The 23,413-nt window shown below is 41.9% G+C and overlaps 1 protein-coding gene across 4 annotated transcripts in view; it reads right to left on the reverse strand.

Annotated features, from left to right (window-relative positions):
- magi3b (membrane associated guanylate kinase, WW and PDZ domain containing 3b) overlaps positions 1-23,413 on the reverse strand; it is a 142,460-nt gene that overhangs the window by 105,969 nt on the left and 13,078 nt on the right. The gene's annotated exons all lie outside the window — the stretch shown is intronic.

Genomic DNA, 23,413 nt, shown 5'->3' on the forward strand with positions numbered 1-23,413 from the left:
GTCAGAGAAGATGATCAAAAAAACAGTGAAAAAATTGAAAAAGTTAGTGATCACTTATTCTCAAACATCAGATTTCAAACTACTAAAATATTTTTTTTTCTTCAAAAAATGTGTACAAAAAAATATATTTTTTACTTCTTATTTGTCAACAACCCAACTGCTGGTGATACAGCAGTGGGAATACAGATGGTGACATTGCTATTGTTATCCATGGTATGTTTTAATGAGTGCCCCATTGCTTGTGTAATCATCCCTTTAATCTGCCCCACAGCATTTATGGAGAGGAATTTAAGACATTTAGTTTGTGAGGAGGCTCAGTCGGGTTCCACCTTTAAGAGTCTGGTTTTGCCACTTTCCGTCTGAAAAGTGCACACACACACACACACACACACACACACACACACACACACACTGTATCTCCCATTCTTCCATCTATTCTTCCTTGAGCATCTCTCCACAATGATCCTCCTGCGCTATGCCCACGGGGCGATATGGCATCTTCATAATCTGATCCTCCGCCTCTCGAGAGGGCGGAGCTTGATTGATCGATTGGTTTGTATCTGTGAAAAACAGAGTAGTTGTGCACACATCCAGTGCCTCTTTTGGGCCAGGTGCCGGATAGTCATAGGATCATTGAAGAAGAAAAAAGGGGAATATCTGCACACTGGATTAAAGCTCCCATTTATTGGATTTGCAATTGCTTGCTAACCCTCCAATAAATGGGATCTTTAATCCAGTGTGTGGATATTCCCCTTTTTTCTTTTTTTGGGCCAGTTTTTAGAGTTCATTCTGAATCATTATCATAGCTATTTGATTTGAAACTTAATTTGTGGCTTCAATTATTTTTCAGGCTTGACTCAGTCACTATCAACATTAAAACAGATCAACTGTGATATTTGGTTTGATGTTTGTTTGATGTTATACTGTGTTTATATTTTGTAATGTTTCTTTGTCATGAGGAACAAGTGTCTTGGACGCAAGAAAAATTTCAGAAGTGATTCTGACAATCTACTCAACTAACAACTCAATACACATTGTACAATGATTAATCAGCTGCTACTTTATAATTCTGCTCATATTAATATTTTGTGTTTCATAGATTAAAAAAGTGAAATCACTCAACATTAAGCATAATGTGAAGTTAGATGATCAAGAACTTTGTGGAGTAGAGTGAGATAAATAGGTATTTTAAAAGAAGAAGAGGTGAAGTCAGAGTGGTAACAGGTAGCACAGAGTAATCTCACCCTGTCCTCTCATGTCGTCCCTGCTTTAAGAGCAGTATTAGTCTCAGACTGAATCCAAATGAGCCATGTTGGTGATCTTTTGCCATTTCCAGTGACAGCCAGAGACAGAGGCAGCAGGTTGCTTTGGTGAAGGTGGATACGCCCTCCTCCTTACCCTACTTCTCAAGGCTCGTACAAGAACAGGTGAGCGCAGAGGGAAGGGGAAGGTTTGGCAGCTGGGGTCCTAGCTGTCTTTTCAGGCATTCATTATTTAGCCCGTCTAAAAATACATCAGAGGCTGCCTCGCTTCCAGCACATGGTGCATCTGAATTTCACAGCATCCTGCTCTCAGCAGCTCAGTCTGATCTGAGGAGCTGCTTGATCTACTGTACATCAAGGTAATGTGTGCACACACAAACACGCTCTCTCTCACAGACACACACACACACACACATAAAAATGTTGCAGACGCACAAAGAGAGACACTGGATACAATTAATCTAAACAACAAAGACAGAAATAGAAGAAACCAGCGTTGCCTCACGCTCAAAGTGTTCAAAAGCTAAATCTATTTTGCAAGTCTGCTAATTCACACCAACAGCACCGCAACGTGACAGTAATTTGTACACAAGCAAGCAGAGCTCACAACCCTTCAAGAAAATTAGCCAAATGGACCAGTTGTGCCTCACAGTGTCCTCTTAACACCACGTATCCCCCGACGACGCGCATGCTGCCTCCTGTTGGAGAGCGCTCCGCGTCGAGGGCTTGTAATGTAAGACACAGTCCATGAAATCAAACATCTAACAGGTCACAGATTGGACAGCGCTCATTGTTAATTGCATTGGGGAGAGAATGTCAACTTAATTATTTCAGCCGGAGCTGGAAATGATTCCTTGCAAATCTATTAGACACGTATGCTATGCAAGTCATGTACTAAGTCTCACAAGTCAATAAGCAGCGTCCACCAGGACGGACGAGCTGTCCTAACAGGCCAGCTGTGACTGAGACGTTTAGATTCACAACGATAAAACGTTCAATCTGGTCTCATTAAGGATGGATTTTTTTTGTGTGTATCTTATTATAGATTATTCTTGTTATTGATTAGTCTTTCTCTTATCTTTTGATTAATTCAATAATGGCTTGGCCTTTGAAATGGAAGAAACAGCAATGGCTTTTTTCACTGGAGTAAAAGTAGCATGAATTCTAATGCCACAGGCGTCAGTGAGTAAATCCTAGTTTTAAAAAACAACAAATAATCTGCAAGGGAAATTATGTTTGAAAAAAGAGCTTGTTGACTGAAGTCGTCCAATCATCCGTAGAGAGACACTGGTTAGTGATTTTCAGTTTTGTCCAATTTCTCCCATCCAAAGATCTCCCATCAGCTCAAGCTCCAATTGAACCAGTTCTGTGTTTGAGGGCGATGCAAACAGATCAATTCTGAGTTTTAGCACTTCACAGGAGAAGCTCCTTCAAGAGCCAAACACAAATCACAATCCACATGTACACTACAGATGCACACAAAGTCTAACAAGCAGCTATGCAGATCCACATCTCAGATCTGTCTGCAGTAGGAGCAGAGTGTGTGTGTATCTATGTTTATATCATTCTCTCTTTTGGCCTGTGTACACTTACAGACATCATGGCGAGAGTCAAAACTGCATACATAAGAGGAAAATCCTGATGTATGCATTTATCACAAAACTCAGCACTATTCAGTATAAGACGCTGCACAACAATTGCAGTCATGCCCCAGTTCTAAGCAGGGACTGATGGGAACACAGCTTTGAGGGAGGTAAAGTATTGGCATGGGAGATGGGACCAGGGAAAGGAAAGGCAGACTACTTCAAAGACTGAATGTGAGCCTGTGGCTCAAAGCATGCTGATTGTACGTGACGGGAAATGTACGTGACGGGAAATCTACAGCAGGATGTTAGCAGGCCGACAGAGCAGATGGAGATGAGATTTTCATCACTGAAGGATATATCTGATAACTATCAAACTTATCTAAGAAATATCTTCACTGTAAGAAACTCTGCTGAGGCTGCCTTCTGAGAGTGCATTTAATGATGCATGCATCAAAAACGGGTCGTATATTTTAAATCTTTTTGAGCCGCCTTGTTTGGAGCAAAAGGCCCATTCAGTTTACGGCTGCAGGACAAATCAGACAGGTAAGGAATCGGATATTAAAACTAAAAGCCAATGGCTCCAATTTAAAAAAGGGGCACTGAGCAATGACATCTATGTGCATCTATTCTGGGAACTTTTGCAGTGAATGGCTGTCACTGTCATTGTCTGAGAATCTTTTCCCCAGGTTCGGATAGTCTGTTTGATTTTTAGATGCAGTTCCAAGTTGGTAAAATGCCTGGATTTGTTCAATTCTGCCTGCAACAAATCTGCAATCAAAATCTTTTCTCTTCCCTCTCACTCGCCATCTCTCTCCCCTCTTCTTTTTATTCAATCTGTGTTTTTCAAATTTTAAACTATTTGCAACTTCTTTTATTATTATTATTATTATTATTATTATTATTATCATTATTGTTGGGACTCAGCCCAGTCAAAATGGAGTACAAGACTGCATGGCTTCTTTGTCTCCCAGACAAAGGAAAACCATTGAACTCAGCCTCCCAGCGTCCTTCACCTTTTCACACCTAGGTGTGGAACCTCCACTACTGACCCCCCATTGGTCAGGTATGGCACAAAACAAAGCAAGCAACCAAGGACTCTCCTCAACAGAACTCAAACTACACAGCCAGGGCGGCTGTAGTTCACTGGACAAAGACACAATCACTGGACTTGACAAACCGCAACAGGACCGGCAACCCTGCAACCGCAGGATCCCCACCAGCACCGGGATCTTCTCGCCTTCATGTGACTTGGTCCTTGACTAAGCATAGAGTACTTCAACCATGCCAATGTATGTATTGATTGAAATCAGTTCAAATACTTGAGCTTTGTTGTTGTTGCTTTGTTGTTGTCAGCTATAGTCTCATATTTAGTTAACCTATGTTTAACATGCAACTTGAGCGTTGAACAAAGGACACACCTTTGTTCACCTCCCCCACATCACATGTGGTTGGCCTTAGAAGTCTCAGGACAAAAGGCCACCCTCCATCTTTTCCATTGTCTGAGGTCACACTTCACACCTCACAGACACATGGTCACCCACACTTAGTCACACTCTCACCAACACACACACACACACACACACACACACACGCACACACACACGTGTACATAGTGTATGTAACTTGTCTTAGTTTCATGTTTTGTTATTCCATTTTCTAGATGTGTCCAATAAACTTCCTTGAAACTTTACTTGTCTGTTAATGTTGTACAATAGTGAGTATGCCAACCTCTACGCAGTAGAACTTCTAAATCCTTCAACTTTGCAGCGATGGAGGTTAATTTGTTTATAATTATTAATTTAATCATTAAACAAGGTTCTATATTAATAGTTAGCACACCCTTATGAGACTGACTTTGGTACATTGGCTGTCTGGTGCCCCGAGGTGGATTTAATGAAATTAAATCCCATTAATAATTTTTATAGTAATTATTAATATTTTGGTATTGATATTTTACTAATTTGATAGCCAATAACCCTCTTAATAAACATAAATGGGTTGTGAGGCATCTAAATAATCTTAATAAATTACCTATAAGTTGTGTTAGAGCACAACATTAAATGGTTTCCCCGTGCGAGACATAATTACACTTTCTCTTTAGTTGTGCTAGAGCACAACATAAATGGTGCCCCCTTTGTGAGGCATCATAATAAATCTTAAATACATTTTCTTATAGTTGGGATAACCCCAACATAAATGGTGCCCCGTCCGAGGCTGTGTACTGTTGGCATTTATTCACATTTGTACAATATTAATTGTGACCAAAATTTTGGACATCACTGAAAGTGAAATCCAAAACTGAACTAACCAAAAGTTCACATTCAACAGAGTCTGCTACACAAGTAGACATCTGACTTTACATGCAGAAAGTGAATTGTGCTGAATTTTGATTTATTCCTGAGTTTTGCTAAAACTCTTTTGAGAATTAAGCCCATTGTGCTGCATCAAGAATTTGCGACTGTTGCTAGTCTTTCCAGTTGAGTCTTCTCTGTAGGAACTTTAAGAATTCCTGTCCCGCATTTGAATACCACGTATTCAATGTTACTTTGTTCTGTCAAAATTGGTTGTTAAGCTAAGTGCTCCCCTTACCCTTAACTTTAAGACACAGCGTGCCGCCGGCCCTGTGTAACCTAGAGAGCTTGTACCGGTTGTCACTGCCATGCATTTCAACCTGATTAAGAATAGACAGTGTGCTGCCAGCCCTGTGAAGTTTAGTACCTCGCTGTCACTCCCAGCTTGAGTTACTGTAAGAAACCACTTGAGTAGTGCATAGCCAAAGTACTACAAGGTGTCTGCCACGCAACACCGCTGCAAACAATTTGCTTTGCTTTATAGGTTTCTAAGATTTGCTTAATCTCACCTCCCAGAGTAACAATGGAGAACCCCTCTGTAGAGCAGTTCATGTCTGCCCTGGCTCAGAGCCTAAAACCCGGCTACTCTGAACTCATCAACAAGTTGAATCTCAGTGAGTGTAGGAAAGAATTGGACTTGCTACTTAATGACAGGTGGGATGCTCAGAGAGCATCCAAGGGCCCATTGTTACGATGCATGCTTCTGATCTGCCACAGACAGGCCAGTCTTTCAGTTCAGACCAAAGCAACTCTGGAACAAGAGGTAGAGTCCCTAAGAGTGCAAAATGCTAGTCTACTTCAAGAAGTGAAGACAGCAAATCACAAAGCCTTACGTTACCTAGAAAGCTTGCACTCAGCAGAGTTAGATCTCTGTTCACAGAAGGAGGAGTGGTTTAAACTTAGGTCAGAACGCTCTGACTCTCCACAGTCTTTCAGACAAAGTGATTCAGGTTACTCTGATTCGCACTCCTCCCATGGAGAAAGGTTAACTCCTTCCCCATGCAGATGGGGACATTTCCCACCTGACCTGAAGTACTTGGGAACTAAGTCAGCTCCCCAACCTCCACTAAGGTGCAGAGGTAACAGCCACCTGGCTTCCCATCTTTCTCACGTAGATAGTGAGGAGACATGTAGCGTATCATCTAGTGTATATACTGCACCTCGTTTTCAGCCAGTTAACTATGCTTTCACCCGTGCTCAGCCCTCCAAAGGGGGGACTAGAGCATTTCAGGACTGTTCATCCTCTTTCCTGCAACACCAGGAGAGTGATGACAAAGCACAGGCGATAGATGTCCAGGATAGCTTAGTCTCGCCTTCATCTGACAGGACCACCCAGTATCCCCGCCTTGAAGTGCTTGAGTTCCTAGCTAAGGACTTACAATTCTTTGATCCTGACAATGGTAATCATAACATTGATGATTACCTCAGTGAACTAGACCACAGCCTAGTTGACTTACCAAGCGCTACCCACAGGGAGAAAGTCAAACTGGTGTGGAAAACCAGCTCAAAAGCTGTTCACAAGTTCATGCAGTCACTTCCTCCCAGAGTCAGAGACAACTACCATGATCTTTGTCAAGCACTGTTAGATGAGTTTTCTTCCCCTGTTGATGAGGTCTCAGGAATAATTGCAGCTTCTCAAATTAAACACTCCCGTCTTGAGCACCCCAGGTGAGCTCTCAATGCATGAAGTTCGGAAGATGACATATGTGACCTGGGAAACTCTAGTCTCTTTCAAGACACAGGGGAAAACAACTGAGCTTAGCAGCTCAAACATGCAGGATTCAGATAGTGACAGTGCTTCTGAATGCCTCTCTGTCTCCAGTGATTTGATTCAGCCATCACTGTGATTTCTGCAAGTAATCTTGGATCGACTCCTCTGCAGTATCTTATTAATGGCATTGTATTCACTGTTAGACACCTATAATGACATGTCACTGTAGTCTGTCTATGCTTAGTCAAGATAGATAGAAACCAAATGTGTGAGGTCACAGGCCATATAAAAAGGAGAAGTTCGCTTCTTCTCTCTCTCTCTTCGCCCTCTTCTCTTCCCCGCTCTTCAGCAGGAGCTGACGCTCCTCTCAGCTCCTAACCTGGAGCTACTGCTACAGCTCTCCAATCTTTGTGATTATTATTATTAATTGTATTTCTGGCCTATAAGAACACCTGATTATAGATTTCAAAAGATTCAGATAATCTGATTCAGGTTTGACAAAATGGTATTGAAATCTCAACCCTTCACTTCACATCTGTGTAAACTGTGTGCCTCACTTTCTGCTGCACCACAATGAAAATGCACTTACAACACAGTTAATTTAGACATGGAGCGATTTTCTACATCTCCCTCAGTATATCTGTTTCCCTGATAATAGGAACCTTCAATGCAGCAACAAAGCAGCTAAAAATAAAACACTATATATATATATATATATATTCTCAAATGCAATTTCACACAGGTCCTGAGCAACTGAGCTTGATTATTTAATGTATAAGCTCAGAGAGCGCTGCGGTAATACCCTTGACTATTGACCTGAACGTGCACGTGATGGAGTCATCTCCATCACCGTCATCCATCAAGAGCACATGTAAAGCTTTCAGACGGTAGATCTCTGCCCCTCTCACACAGCCCTGTGTACACGGCTTTAAATAAGCCTTTACTCATTGAACACGTTCACTGCCCAGACTAACTCTGACCTTAACTCTGAATGCAAATGCTCAGTGTGAACTAGAAGAAATGCAAAGTAGGGAAACTTTTCCAAGAATCTCTTGACATCCCTGAGGACACGTTGTCCTGGTAAACAGTCATGGGAGAAGAGTAAAGTATATCAACTACAACTTTAAGGTACTGGTACTACGCACACGAGAACTTTTGTTTTCTGCTCCTATAGGTTTAATTTCAGGAGGAAATGTTCTAATTTTATAGATAAATATTAATAATAGATTTTATGGATGGACTGGTTTTACGTCTTCTAGAAGACATAAATAAAATATCTTTGGAAATACACTAAATGCTATGGTTTCTTATACTTAGTTCAATGAAAAGAAGTTACAGTTCATCCATCTTAATGTTCATAATAATTCAAGATGCAATGATTAGCTGACGGATGGGAAATTCATTTGTAACTATTCTGATGATTAATTCATTCGTTCACATCTCTTTTAAAGCAAAAAATCACCACAACTTTTTTCATTTCTTACCTTTTTAGAAATAGGAAGTTTTCCATGATTTTTTCTACGCAATGAAATAGCTTTGGGTTTGAAACTATTTCATGACACCTTGAGAATAAGGGATGGATATTCTTTGGTGATTTCTGACATTTTTGATGATGAAAATAATAAAAACAGCTATCCATAATTGTAGTGTACAGTATAACAATATAAATCTTTGAAACCATCCCCATTAAAAGAGGTTTTTGCTGGTATTTCTGTACTCTCGTCACCTAGTTGAACTGCCAGCTCTTACGTAAGGATCTGATTACTTCTCTCACCAGTGCTTCTTAGTACACAAACACAAGAGCTCACATGGACTCGTGTGTTTTGGTACACGACACGCCTTGGATCTGGAAATACAGGCTCTGAGAGGGAGCAGAAACTAGCCAGAGGTGGATCACAGCCTCGCTCTAAATCAACATCCTGTTATCACCTCGGCTTTCTTCTCCTTCTACAACGCCACTGCACTCTGTCCAGCTCTGCTGCAGACAATGGACGATTTATCTCAACCCTCTCTTTCTGTCAGCTCCCAGGACACATGTGGGCATGTTCATTCACCCACCTACACACACACACACACACACACGTGCATGCACACGCACGGCCTTTGATTCCATCTATGCAAGCACAATGTAAGCATGCATTAAGAGCTACGAGTGAAAAAGAAAATGCTGCATTCATCTTCACAGGCAATGCTTGAATGATCTACCCTTTGACTTAAGGGCAAGTGGTTGGACACAGACATATACCTTAACACAGTTGCCAATGGCCATGCAAGAGTGTGTGTGTGCTTGACTCAGAGTACAAAACATGTGCAGCATGTGTGTCCGCACGCACTTGTGTGTGGACGGGCCAGATGGGCAAAAGGGAGCCAAATAAAAAAGGATGATAGCAGAGAAAAGAGAGGAAGAAGAGGGGAAATGAGGAGAGAGGACACTTGGAGCGGAAATGCTTCAGTGCCTCTGCGGCCTGCCACCTCATATCACAGAGCATCCACTGACAGATGAATGCAGGAGAGCCCAATAATAGAAATGCTCCAGAATAAACACCCGAATGAAGGGGAGCGGCTCCTGATGTGTAAGGATAGCGGGGGGGGGGGGGGGGTAGCCAGGACGTAGCTAGGGGTCAGCCGTCGCCACCGCAGCTACTTAACTCAACAAACTGATGCAAATGCAGAGCGCCAACCGCATGAGGTCTGATCCGTCTCACCAAGACTCAGACAACTTTTTGGTTTCACAGAGAACACTTCAGTCGTGTTACCATGGAAACATTGTACCTTGAGCCTAGGCTTATTATCCAAGGTGACTAATTTTACCCATTTACTCTACTTTCTTTCACTGTGCCTCCGCTTTGTTTCTAAATGTGTTGCTGATGCAACCGCCAGGGGTCAAAAACAAAGTGTCTCTAAGACGAGATCTGATGTGAGAGCAGCTGACAAGGCCACGTTACCAAAAAGTCTTTCACAGGAGACCATGACCGTACTACTATTAAAACACAATAACCAGAACCCTTTTCTTTGACGACTGAAATCTCATTAAAATGACTTATTTCTTTTTTTTTGTCACTTAGATTTTTATTTATAACACTAACATACTGTCTGGAGATGCTACTGTTCAGGCCACTGTTCCATTTAGCGTTCGTTCAGTTGGTGTCACGTCTCATGTAAATGTTCCATTTTTCCCAGTTCTTTTCAAATATGTTCTCTTTGAGTCTCAGCAGGTATGTCAATTTTTCCATAACATGGATTTCCTGGACAATTCCAAAATGACTTATTTCTAAAGTCGATCCATTTATTTTTTCTGCTCCTAATCCCAATTGAAAATACTACATGCAATCTAATACAGTGTATGTCATGGATATATACCAACAGGCTGCAGAAGTGAAACATTTGGAAGTCATGAAGTTAACTTCCTACTACATCTGCACTCAGTTTTTTATATACTCATTGACTGAGAGGAACCATCATGATGAGGGACAATGAAGGACATTTTACTAAACAGTGTAGTCCTCCATAACACAGCTGCACAGTGCATAATTAGGCAACAGAAAGCAATTTAAATCACAGCAGAACAGCTCTGCTTTTTAACGGAGCCTTGTGGAGTTTTGGTTGTAAACAACAAGCCGTGGTTTTCACGTTGAGTTCATTTTCTTCTTCCACAACATTTGCAAAGCAAATTCTTTCTAACGTTTTGAAACCTGCATTGTTTATGTGTGTACTGACTTGCATGTTCTGACTTGCAAGATCCAAGACTTGGTAGCTTATGGAGAATAAAGTTCACTACATTTACAGTGATATTTCAATCTCTTTTTGGATTATCAAGCAGGTCGAGGTTCTATAATAATACTGCTGTGAAAGTATCAAATTACTGAGTCCACAGAAGAGCACACATGCAGCTTGTATTCAGAGAGGAGGTCACATTCATAGAGTTTTCAAGCACAGCTGCTGGCTCCATGTTAGTCTGAAACTACAGGGTTATGTTTTCGCATGGACAGACAAAAACGGAGACCTTTGGAAACCGGGCCACACTCCCATTAACACATGCTCCGTGTATGTAACTGCTCATGTATCTTTTTTTCAGGTGTGACGGTGTGGGTGGGGATCATCTGATACCACGTTCAAACAAAGATGCTACTTTAAATAAAATAGTGTGGACTCTCCAGCCAACTGGACCGGCCGTCCACCTTTGCAAGATATGTCTTCTTTCTGAGAATGTGCCTCCTTTATGACAAGTCTCACGTTCAGGTATAACTGCTAATCCTAGCTTTAATGCCTTTAATAATGTAATGTATATCATACAATATAATATAATAAAAATAGTTTCTTCAATTATTTGTGTGATGTTGTTGCAGGAAGGTGTGGAGATGAAAGTTAACCCAGAAAAATGTCACAGCTCTGCCTAAAGGGCATTCATTGTCTCTCCAATATTTAGGTTTTGGAAATATTAGAATACTAGATGTTTATATTTCAAGAAATGCCAGCTGCAGTATTAATATGTTTAGTCTGAGCTATCAGAGTATTATATATGTCTGAATCTATACCTCTCCTTTTTTCTACTTTTCCTCATTTCATCCCTAATAAAACAGATTTAGAAAAGATTGTGCAATGTAATGTGCAGCAGGGTGGGGTTAGTGTTTAGGCAGAGCTGACGTAAACTGGATGCAGGTAGGAGTAATAGTCTGCTGGGATTCTTCCCAGGTCTGTGTAAAGCTATAATAATAGGCGTCACAGTAAAGGAGCGATAAGACGGCATTGGTTGCTGCCGGAAAATGAAATCCAGCTCTATCGCAGCCACAGTGGCTTTTCAGACATCAACTGGAAACCTCACAGTGTGAAACCTTGGGCTGGGTATCGCATTTACTGAATCAATTTGATTCCAATTCACAAGGTCCCAATTCGATTCAATGTTGATTTAGAGATATTTCAGTTTTAATACCAATTTTGCTTGGTTATGAAAAATATTTTCACAGAACTAACCTGGTGCATTATTAAAAATGTTAATGTTCACAAAATCAACTCAACAGCGGTTACATGCACATTTATTTAATATGACCCACTAAACAGTGCAATTCTTCAGCAGTTGTGGGTGATAATTGCAATAGCACAGCTCTACATTAAATGATCGATCTAGGGATTTTAGGATTTGAAACTGGATCTTTCAAATGAAGATCAATATAAACTGGAAAATCTATTCATTAAACCCAGCCCTATAGTGAAATCCACTGCCACAATATGATGATGGTAAAATTTGCTTTACAAATACCCATCCTGCCACACGGCTCTCTACATGATATTGTTGTTGGACACTATTTTGCTCAGTGGCTTTTAACCTGTTTACATTTGAGAGGAGGATGATTCAGGAAATGATTAAAATCTGTTGTAGGAGGGTGCAGCTCAAATGGGAAACATCACTGGTGTGACTGGGTGGATCTGAATACCAATGTCTTAAACACAGCATGGCTTCACAAAAGAGGATGATTCAACCAATTCTCTGCACAGCAAAGTGGGCAGGACCTTGGTGGCAGCTTGTTCTTCACCGCACCTGTGGTTCAGACATGCTCTGGAATTCAGCCATCAGGAGGAACGTTCAATGCATCCTCCTTATTCACACCTGTGTCTCCATCTTGTCCGTTTAAAAAGGTGTTTCCTCAAGAATTACACCAATTATCGACATGAATCAAATCGTAAACCCTATGAAAACACAGACGGCGCAGACATAAGTCGATTACTCTCCCTCAGGTGCTGCATACGTGCGATGTGCATCGAACTCCTCCTCACACACATGCACATTAGAATTGACAAACAACCCACGGCTAACTCTGTCCTGAATGTTGCCAGTTATATGTAGTGTCAGGTTGGACTTCATGTCCTGGAGGGGAGATGAAAAGTAACGTGATCACTCATCCATGGTCTGGTCGACAACGTGCGTAGAATAAAAAAAATGTATGTTTGTCCAAACCTCTGAGAGAAACATATTTTCAAAAGAACGCACAGATCCCCCTCATGCAAAATAAATGTCATCAAAAAGAGGCAGATGTACTTTTCAGTGGAGCAAAAAATAAAGGGACTCCATCTTATATACAAAGCACATATTGCATGTGTGCATAATATCACACGTAGATACAACATTTCATTATAATTGCAAGATACAGCCTCTGGTCTCAGGCTCCCCTCAGCTGTTACACAGTATTGCAAAGAGAGGGATGGGTTGGACAGAAGCTACCACTGGGACACAACTGAGGAGAAGCTAACAGACAAGTCGGACAAGTTTTTTATTTTTAAGTCAAACAAATACAGCCAGGTCTTGCAGAATAACCAAAGCACAATATTCTGTTAAATATAATGTATAAAATAATAATGATTATATAAAAACACAAAAATATGTTGAAATCTAATTAGTTTTATTTAAAGGTATAATGTGTAGGAATTCCCCCCATCTAGCGGTGCGGTTGCATATCTGAACGTATTCTTGATGCTGCATTCACTTGAAATCGGGCAGACGTCAGACAGACAACAGACGCTGCATGTAACAGGATAAACAAGCGTCTATGTAAACAAGTGGTCCGCCAGCACAAGGCAAAACAATACAGGCGTGACAATGTTGTCATGGTGATGTCGTATTGTTTACCTGACCCATGTTTTACCGTCTTTCTCTGGTCGAGTAAAATGACATCCGGTTGGTTTGCCAACCGCCGTCTGCCTGACTGCACCTGAATGCAACATCAGTGCCTCCGTCCTTCCTCACACTACACAGTGGTGACAGTTTTAACAGGCGCTACCTGGAAAACTTTCTCCCCGAGCCGACAGCTCCGGTGAGTTTCTATGGTTACCTACTGTACGGTCACGCTGCCACTCAACGTAAAAAATGGCGATGCAACATGGCCGCCTCGGTTCGGTGCGTCGCCCACTTATGTATTTGTAACGACTTGTAACAACTCATTCTAAGGTACGAGAAAGCTTTCATTTGTATGCGGGTGTGATTCAACTTCAGTGAAATACGTATTTATGAAAGAAATATTTGATTTTTGCTAATAAAAAGCCAAATAAGTTACATACTGGGGCTTTAAGAGATTTGGGAAGATGGAGGGGAAAAAACAACAGGTGCTATGTGTGTCTAAGTGTGTGTTCAAACTGTGCACAGCTTTTGAAGCTCCACAGGATGAATTTGCACCACAGAATATTTGAATCTGGACTTCTCCCGCCGCAAATTAAAAAGCACTACTTCATAGAAAACCAGGCACTTTTGTTGCCATTTAAATTTAAGTTCACGATTTTTTTTCCCCCTCAGTGGCTAACCAGCCAGAGCATGAAATGAATTAATTTAATAGCTTTTTTCTTTCCCTTTTGAAAAGGTCAACAATGCAATTAAATCAACTCACACATCTAGCCCCCAATGAGCGAGACAGATAAACAGATAGGGTATCCAACAGCAACCAAGGAGTTACTGGTCCGACCGGTTTTCATCAAGAAGGCCTCTCTCTCTTTCTGTCAAGGTGTAGCCACATGGATTCCATGCATGCCACAGAGGTGTTCAGCCTGTTGACAGAATGTAAGCTTTAGCCTCCACATCAGCCTGACAAGCACTTGTGTCGTTCTCTAGTCCCATAATCCCGAGCTTCTCTCTGGCCTGTCAATAAGTCTGTCACAGTGAGCAACATCCCTGTCAGGGAAACTGATGTCTGGATGAATGGCTGTATGGACAGATGGATAGATGGATAGATGGACAGACGGACGGACGGATGGATGGATGGATGTATTCATCGCTGCTCTCTCCGTTAGGCCCTCCAGTGCAACAGTAATCCAGTCTATTTACACAGATCAATTTTTGTTTCTATGTGCCAGAGTAACAAAATTGCTTTGGTACGTGGCTGCGAGCCTGGGACATTGTGTGTGAGAGCTTGCCAGACGGACTATTTTCCTAGCTGCATTGTTCTTTCAATCTTGTATCCTTTTACTGTTAATACAATCTAAAAATTCAAACGGGGCCTTTCCAGGGCATGTGACTCACGAATGGACAAATATATATCTGCAATACTGGACCATAAAATGGGATTTCTATCTATATAAAAATTGGATTTTTGTTTTTATTTCCTCTCACAAATCTCTCAGTGTTTTATGAGTTATCGTGGCACAGAAGAACACTATTAAAATAATGCATGCTTAAATTTTGGAGCATAAAACACAAACAGTATTACAGTTTGTTTTCATTTGCAACTCCTGACACAGTGACTTGCATATTTTAAGGAAGTGGGGAGATCTTTATAAGTAATTGCTTCTGCAGAGAGGCAGACAACAATGGTGTAATTTTAAGTACATTCATGAAAACAATAGTGTCAAAAAGCAGACGGCAGGATTTCTGAAGCAGGACTGCTGATGTATTTTGAAAAGCAGGGAAACAAAGCTTTCTAACTCCTTTAATTGGATATCATGTTAAGTGTAAAGTATAATAGAGAGGGGAATGCACAACTCACGATTCACTAACATTTTTCTTAATTTAATAAAAGTGCAAAAATGTGTTCTATATGCATTATTAAAAACCACAGTACCACACACAGAGACTGGGTATGAAAACTCATTTGAGGGGAGCTAAAAAATGTCATTTTTATCATACCTATTTTAATTTAACTTTCAGAAGCACTGCCTCTGCTGGCCTCCGTATTAATCTAGCCGGAGAAAGCCATTTCTGTTTGATTAACTGTTCAAATGTCAGCCTGCAGACAGCCACAATCACAGACGCCACAATAAAATTAATATCACTACTGTCAGACTTTGATGCCAGTTTCAAAGTAAAAACACCTCCCCTCCTACATAGGGACCAAATATAAACCTCAGCCTGACGAAAGGCTGGACCACTTTTTTACTGACTGCCTTCACCTCTTCCTATACCAAACAGCTCTGTACATGCATGTGTGAGCATGTGCGCATGTGTGTGTCTTTTTGGATTTGTTTGGAGGTCTGTTGTCAGTGTGTGGGTGCAGGGCTGCTCAGCCAGGTATAAAAACAGCCATCCAGACAGACTGGGGCTCGGGGTCAGGCTCAGCCATGTCAAAACACAAACTGGCTCAGTCTGTAATGAATCAGGGGAGAGATCATGATGCCACACTGCATCATCTGGCCTGAAGCGTCAAAGCATAGCCCTAACCCCGAGTATGAAAACTGACAAATCTGTTGGGATGTTGGATAGCCGGGTTATAGGTTCGCAAAGTTCGCCTTGATCTACAGAAATTTAAGGTTCTGATCATAGACTGTAAAAAGAATGGACGTAGCGTCCGTGACGTCACCCATTGGTTTTGGGGAGTCGTTTTTGTGACTCAAATATGGCGGCCTGAACAGCGCCATGTTGGATTGGCCGGCCGAGAACCCGCCCACTGGCCTCGAGGCAGCTGTCCACGGAGCTGCTCGGACCTGTCACTCAACGTTTCCGCGCCCTGATTGGCCAGAATTTTAACCTAATAACAGTAAAACTATAGAGTTAAAAAAAAAAATTCACCCCCCTCAGAGTGTGTGCGGGGGTAGAAACTATCGATTGAGACGAAAAAACGTTCTGACACCAGGCTTTTAACATGTTTACTGAGGATGTAAAGTCGGCGATTTTAACATGGGGGTCTATGGGGAATGCTCCCTTCTGACACCAGCCCCCAGAGGAATCCGAGGGGATTACAGTTTTTTGAACGCGGAAGTGAGCTTCACTTCTCAGACCGACAACTGCCCCCTTGGTTCTGATTTGATTTGATAGTTTTTGCTTAACTTAGATTTCTAATCTCAGTCCTGTGTGACACTAAACTGAATCTATTAGGTTTTAGATGGTGCTTTAGAAATCTAATGACTATCATAAAAAAAATGCAATCGACCAAAATAGGCAGACTAACTGATCGAGAAAACAATGGTTTCATTTCACTGTGTTAATGCAAATCTCTAACTGTCTGGTGCCTATTGTTTTTCTAAACACTGTAAATCAGTTTGTACATTAGGGTCCTTTGTTGGCTTTAAAAATCAAGTTCAGTTCTCAAATCAGTGGGGTAGTTATGTGAGACAGCCTAACTTCTTAGTAAATCCCTCTGCAGCACTGACAACAACAGGTCTTAACTTGTACAGACAGCGTGAGGTCAGACTAAGAGAGAAGAAAGAGACAGACAGACAGAACGGATCTGTATCTAAATTTTAGAAGTAAAACCACGGTTTGTGAATGCATCACTGAAACGTCAGGCACAAAGCAACTCCTGAACAGTGACAGAGAAGCTGGCACGGAGAGTTTGATTGGTTGTTGTTTGATTTTAATGCCCATTTTGCAGCTCACACGGGATGTGTATATGAATGCTTATAAGCAGCAGCTGCTTGTTTGTAATTCAGATGAAACTAAGAAGTCATATTCCAGCAGAAGAAGCAAAATCTTCAAAGCGTGCACACATTGTAAGCACAGAAATGGGAAGCGGCAGCAGCAGTCTGGTGTCAAGCTGCATTTTAATTGATGCCTGTCTCTCTTTTAAATCCACTCTAAGAAAACTTTTTCAAAAGGCTTATTGTCAGGTTTCTGTTTTTTTTTTTTTACCTCAGAAACTTACTTTTTTTATCCTGCTTTTATGAGTCTAGGAACAAATATGCACTGCCTGTTTCACTTGATTATGGGAATTTGTTTACATCAGCTCAGATCTTCTGGATGTCAGCCGTTGTTTATTGTGGTGCTCGGAGATTCAGATTTCAAAAATTGTAAATACCTGACTCATCACTGTACCTTGTGCGTTGTGGCCGGTCTGCTTCTCTGGACATGTGTAGGCTTACTCACTGTTATATCATTATTTATAAAGGCCACATTGGGAGAGCTTCCTTCTTATTTATGAGTCTAAATAAGTCAGAATCCGGGAGTCTCAGGATTTATTGTTGCTGACAGTCTTTAAAGCTTAAACACAGAAAGAATGCTTTCATCATGCTCAACTCCAAAGACGGTCATGACTATCACATCTATTGGAAATTAAAATAAAAGATTGTTGTGTTTTATGCACAATTGTAGCACATTTTCGACTCATCAATAATTCATGCTGTTTTCTTTTTGTTGTTCTGTTTTATTTGTAACTCAATTTTTCAGTTGTGCTGTCATGTTGTCATTATGTTACCTTGATTTAAATTTAACAGCTTCATTAAATATTTTTTCCCCTCAAGTCATTAAACTGAGCATGAATTCTAATAAAGAAAGCTCATCATCATAATGCACTAATAAGGAATGAATGCTTTATACATAAGAAATGAATTTCAGTTTTACATTGCATTTTAATCAGACTGCAGGGAATTGATTGAGAGAAGAAAAGTCAGTCATTCATTATTATCTATGACAGCACTGTCATCTAAATTGTTGTTTTAGGAGAGGTGCAGCATTTAGCAAAACAAAAAGAAACCTCAGTAATAACAACGACCTGTAGAGACATATGCCTTGAAATCCCAGTTCAGCCTGAACACTGATGCACATGATGCTCATTGCAGAGTATCTCTGTTTACTGCCGAATAATTAAAAGGCATTAAAGTAACATACAATGCACATGCCAAATAACAGAAGGAAAAATAAGTTAAGCCATTAAATTAAATTAGTTTGTAATTACAATCACTGCTAAATTAATTGGACATGGCTTGGAGTAGTGTAGAAAAAAATTGGAGAATGTTGTCCACAGGATCTGTGAGGGAGCAATAACCCAGTCAGTCAACAGCTTTGTAGCATTAGCTAACTGATGCAGCCAAGCACACAAACACTGAACAAAAGGCAACACACCGACTCACATTATGTATATTAACACAAAGCAATTCCTGCCATCTCTATCCTTGGGGGTAATGAACCTTTTGGGCAAAAATATCATGGCTCTAAGCAGCCAGAAGCAGGACAAGAGAATCCTGCTTTTGGCTTTAAGATCCAGTTTGAGGTCCAATTTCCTAAATTCCTCAAAATGATGAAAAATCCAAAGATAACATGACTGAGCTGTCGTCGGGTGAGTTGGCTCAGACAATTGTACACGAGCAGCGGCAGCGGTAGCAGGTGTTGCAGCATTACAACAGAATTAGAAAGTGCAAACGAGAGCCTATAGCACCGTTATCCTTTAAGTAGACTGCTTTACTGCCAGGGGTGAGGTATGTGAGGTATGTAAAGTATGTCAGGTGTCACAGGAGACAACTACCACACACTGCTAATGTGATCTAAATGTATGTACTTTTGAGCTATTAATATTTAGTTTTAATCCACTAGTTGGTCCTAAAACTGTCAGAGAAAATTCAGTATTTTTCCAGTATGTTCCTACTCTGCAAATCTGTTAACTTCTCCACCAACAGCTGCCACCACTCAGCTCCAGTGAAGTCCCATTTTGGGTGGGGGAGGCAAGTGAGGCTGGAAAACATAATGTACCGTTCATCAACGCGAGGCCACTCTGCAGCTGAGATTTTGTTTATTAATCAGTGGTGAAAAACATGTGCTACGGCAGATCTGACAGAAACAGACGTCACTCTTCCTACTTTGGTCTGGACACTGAGGGAAGATGACAGTATGTATCACGTCAAATTTTGTCAATTGCCCTTCTACATAGGTGAATTATGGGAAACATTAAGCCAATGTGGGAGAAGCGATTAATACCAGTGAAAGCTTCAGGATTTAAACGGACATTGTGTAACTTCTCCTGTTATCTATTCATGAAAATCGATTATTTCCTTCAAAAGTATGTTCTTCATTAATCAGTAATCACCCCATCAACAAACTGAAGTGTTCCGGTAAACTCTGAATTAGCCGTTCATATCATTCATATCTACATGGAGCGGGTAAGCTCGGTGCTGGCTGCCATGTTGTGTCGCCATGTTTTTACGCTCAGTGGCAGCATGACGGTAAAACCACGGAAACTCAGCGGAGACACCGGAGCTGTCGGCTCAGGTCAAGGTGGCGTCTGTGAAAAGTCACCGCGGTAACGCAGTGAGGAGGAATGGAGCGTTACAATGATGCTGCATTCACCTGCAGTCGGGCAGACGGCCGTCGGTAACAAACCAGATGTCATTTTAGTCACAGAAGTCGAGAGAAAGCCGGTAAAACGTGGGTCAGGTAAACAATACCACATCGCCATGACAACATATTGTCACGTGTATTGTTTTGCCTCGTGCTGACGGACCACTTGTTTACGTAGAGGCTTGTTTATGCCGTCACGTGCAGCGGCTGCCGTCCGTCTGCCGTCTGCCCAATTTCACGTGAATGCAGCATGAAAAATAGGGTTGAGTTGCTTGTGATATACAACCACAACGCTACATGGGTACACAATGTACCTGTAACAACATATTTAGATGAATGCAATGTCACAAAAATGCTTTGAACCTGTTACACTACACAAACCTGACTGATGGTATAACCATTGCAATGTATTGCAGCGCGGTACCGTCACATGCTCCCCCTCCTCTGAACGCCACAACTGTATATTACACAACAGAGTTAACCACAGCTGTTACCAACCACAGCTCTTCCATCTGTCCCATCCCTGATGCCCTCCCTTCATCAGGCGGTGTGACTGTGTGAAGCCGCCTGCAATCAGATTAGCAAGAGACTGGGTGACTGGGGCTTCTGCATCCACCCATCACTCCATCCCACTGTTAGCAACATCTGCGTCATGTGGAGAACCATGTGCACGCTGTGAAAGAGACAGATTAATGTACTGGTGTGTGTGTGTGTGTGTGTATGGGAAAGAACTTAAGTATTTCAGCTCTCCATAGCAAATATAATAGTATATTGACAGGTCCTATCTTATCCATGCGGACACACACAAACACACATCAGTCCTCCTTTGTATTTAAGCAGCAATAATGGTAATGTATGGGAGCTATGGAAAGGTTGTTTTGCATTATCACTGTAATTTGATGACACTGTCGTCAGTGCTGCATGTTTTATCCAGTCATCTTAGAAACACACAGAGAGCACAATTGCAGTAATCATAATTTGAATATATGCTGCAGTGTTACTGGAAGGAAGTCTCGCATTACGCATCACATTCATGCGTGCACAGAAAAAGGCAAATATCATCCAATACTGACAGGACACTGGAAATTAAGAGAAATATCATTGAATGCCATCATCCAACCTGACTCATGAGGGAGAGAGCAAATTACATAATCAAAGGAGACGGTAGCAGTGCAAAGTCAAAGTTGAACCAAGAGCTCTTAGATTATCTCCCTCTTGACGGCGGAGCACAAGAGAGGGCACATCCTGACGATTAGGCGCGCCGAGATAACCCCGAGACACCGAACGCCTCTCCCCGTGTGGCCTCTGGGAGGAAACAAGTGCAAACCTCACCTGGTAAAGGGGCTCTACAGCCACCTGGCTGGCCCGGCCTGATCCATCCTGCCACTGCCCTAATGCCTCATTGGCATTCAGTCACACGCCTGCAGCAAGAGGCGAATGGAAAGCTTGGCGCTAGCTCACCACTATTAAGATTCTACAAAGCCAGCCGTTCCCCTGCCGCCACAAGCACACAGGCGAATCACACAGCCAAGGAATAATAATAAAAAAAAGAGCTGGGGAAGGGATGAGCATAACAGCTGGCCCAGCCAGTCACACAGCCAAGACACAGAGACACCAGAAGGATTTCTGGTCTACAATTCCAAAGCTCTGCTCTTCATGAAGTTTATGAGGGCAGCAGCTTGGTGAGCTCTTCACAGTGCAGTATCAGCCAGGATAAAAAAACATATTTCAAGTGGCTAAATCACCAGTGCAAACACATAATCACACCGGCCGCAGTCGCCCGCTCCATCCCACCCCCCTGTCATCTGTGAAACCACACCGTGACCACTTCATGATGAGCCATATTACTGGCAAGCCTCCCATCAGCATCCCACCGGTCCATCGCCCCTGCCTGTTTACGTCTGCCTATCAACATCCCCCCAGAATCCTAAGCTGCTTGCTAATCATCCTTTGAAAGAGCAGACTAATTCAGATGTCAAGGCCCATTACCTGTGAGCTGTCTAGAGGTGACCCCAGCCCCTATCTTGCAGTGATAAACACCAGTTGGAGGGTAATGCACATCTGGATAATAGGAAAGTGGGAAGAGAGTGGGACACGCTAGCCAAATGTGCAATCATTGAACACAGCTGAAAATGGGTGTGGGGGGTGTGGGGGGTGTGGGGGCGCTATGGCATGTAGCAATCATTGTTGCATAAAGATAAGGTCCTTCATGACAGTGCTAGGTCAGTCAGCCAGCGTATGGCTGCTGTGTCTGGCTCTCAGACCGAGCAGTGACTCCTCAGCAGCCGTCCCCTTCAATCTGCGCTCAGACACTGACTGAGACAATGCTCAACCAAAAGACGACCAACGCCACGCTCGCATCCAGCCCTTTATGCTTTTTTTCCTTTTTTTCCCCTTCCCGATGCACTTTCACATTTACAGGATGTGACTGATGCACCGAGGAGCAAGACGACAGGAAAGAAGCTGGGGGGAAAAAAATATCACACTAAATATGAGCATTTCCAGATTGTAGCTATATATCTACTACATCTAAACATCTTTTGGGGATTTCTCAGCCCCTGCTTTGATCCCGTTTTTGGTGATTACATATTTAGGGGTTTCAATGGGTCCCTGTAGGACAAAGAGATGACTACATCCATTTTTATGATAGCCAAGCACAGGGACTGCACAACAAGTAGTCACTGAACGGATACACAAAACTACAGATATATAATGCATTAGGAAAAGAGTTATGAATGACAGATTTGTAGCGCAGGTGGAGATCTCACAGTCATATTGATGTGGGTAAAAGAAGAATTCTCCACACAAAGGAGGCAGGAGGAACAGTGGGTAACGAGGACAAATGGGATGCAGGTCAAAGCAAAAAAAAACACTTTTCACAGCCATTTACTCCTCGACTAACCAAAAATCTAGTCCCCAAATTCACAATTGCCTCCACTGCTATAGTCGTTGAATGCAACTAAAATGTAGCTAATGACTCCCTAATAAATACATATTTACAGGGCCAGGATTAGAATCAGTCATTATACGAGCGCTAACAGGCATTCAAGACAACATCACGGTCTTTAATTGGAACAGGGGCTGAAATCCCCCAGAACCCCCGACTGATGAAGTCAAATTTTATTTCTATAACCTAATATCACAAATCACTAAATATACCTCAAGGGGGGAAAAAGACACACCAGCGGATACTGTAAACACCCCTATTTGTTTGTTTGTTTGTTTGTTTATGACCAGTTATTCTAAGTTGCTAGAGATAATGCAATTACAGTGATAATTCTTCCTGTTGAAAATGCTGCTTCCCATAATGGGCTTTCTCCATGTAGTGTAGATCTGAGTGGGAGAGATTATGTTGTTTGCTTGTACTGATGTGACCCCCCCCCTCCCCTCCTCCACCCTCACCCCACCCCACTCTAATCTCTTCACCTCCCCTCCCTCTCTCTCTCTCTCACACATCCACCCTCACTGGTCATTAAACGCTGCCACCATGACCCATGTCCACCTCTCAGCTTCCAGCGAATCCCATCAGCGTAATACAGCTG

This window comes from Trachurus japonicus, chromosome 5 (assembly GCF_045865225.1).
Source record: "Trachurus japonicus isolate A0001 chromosome 5, Traja_1.0".
Lineage (NCBI taxonomy): Eukaryota > Metazoa > Chordata > Actinopteri > Carangiformes > Carangidae > Trachurus > Trachurus japonicus.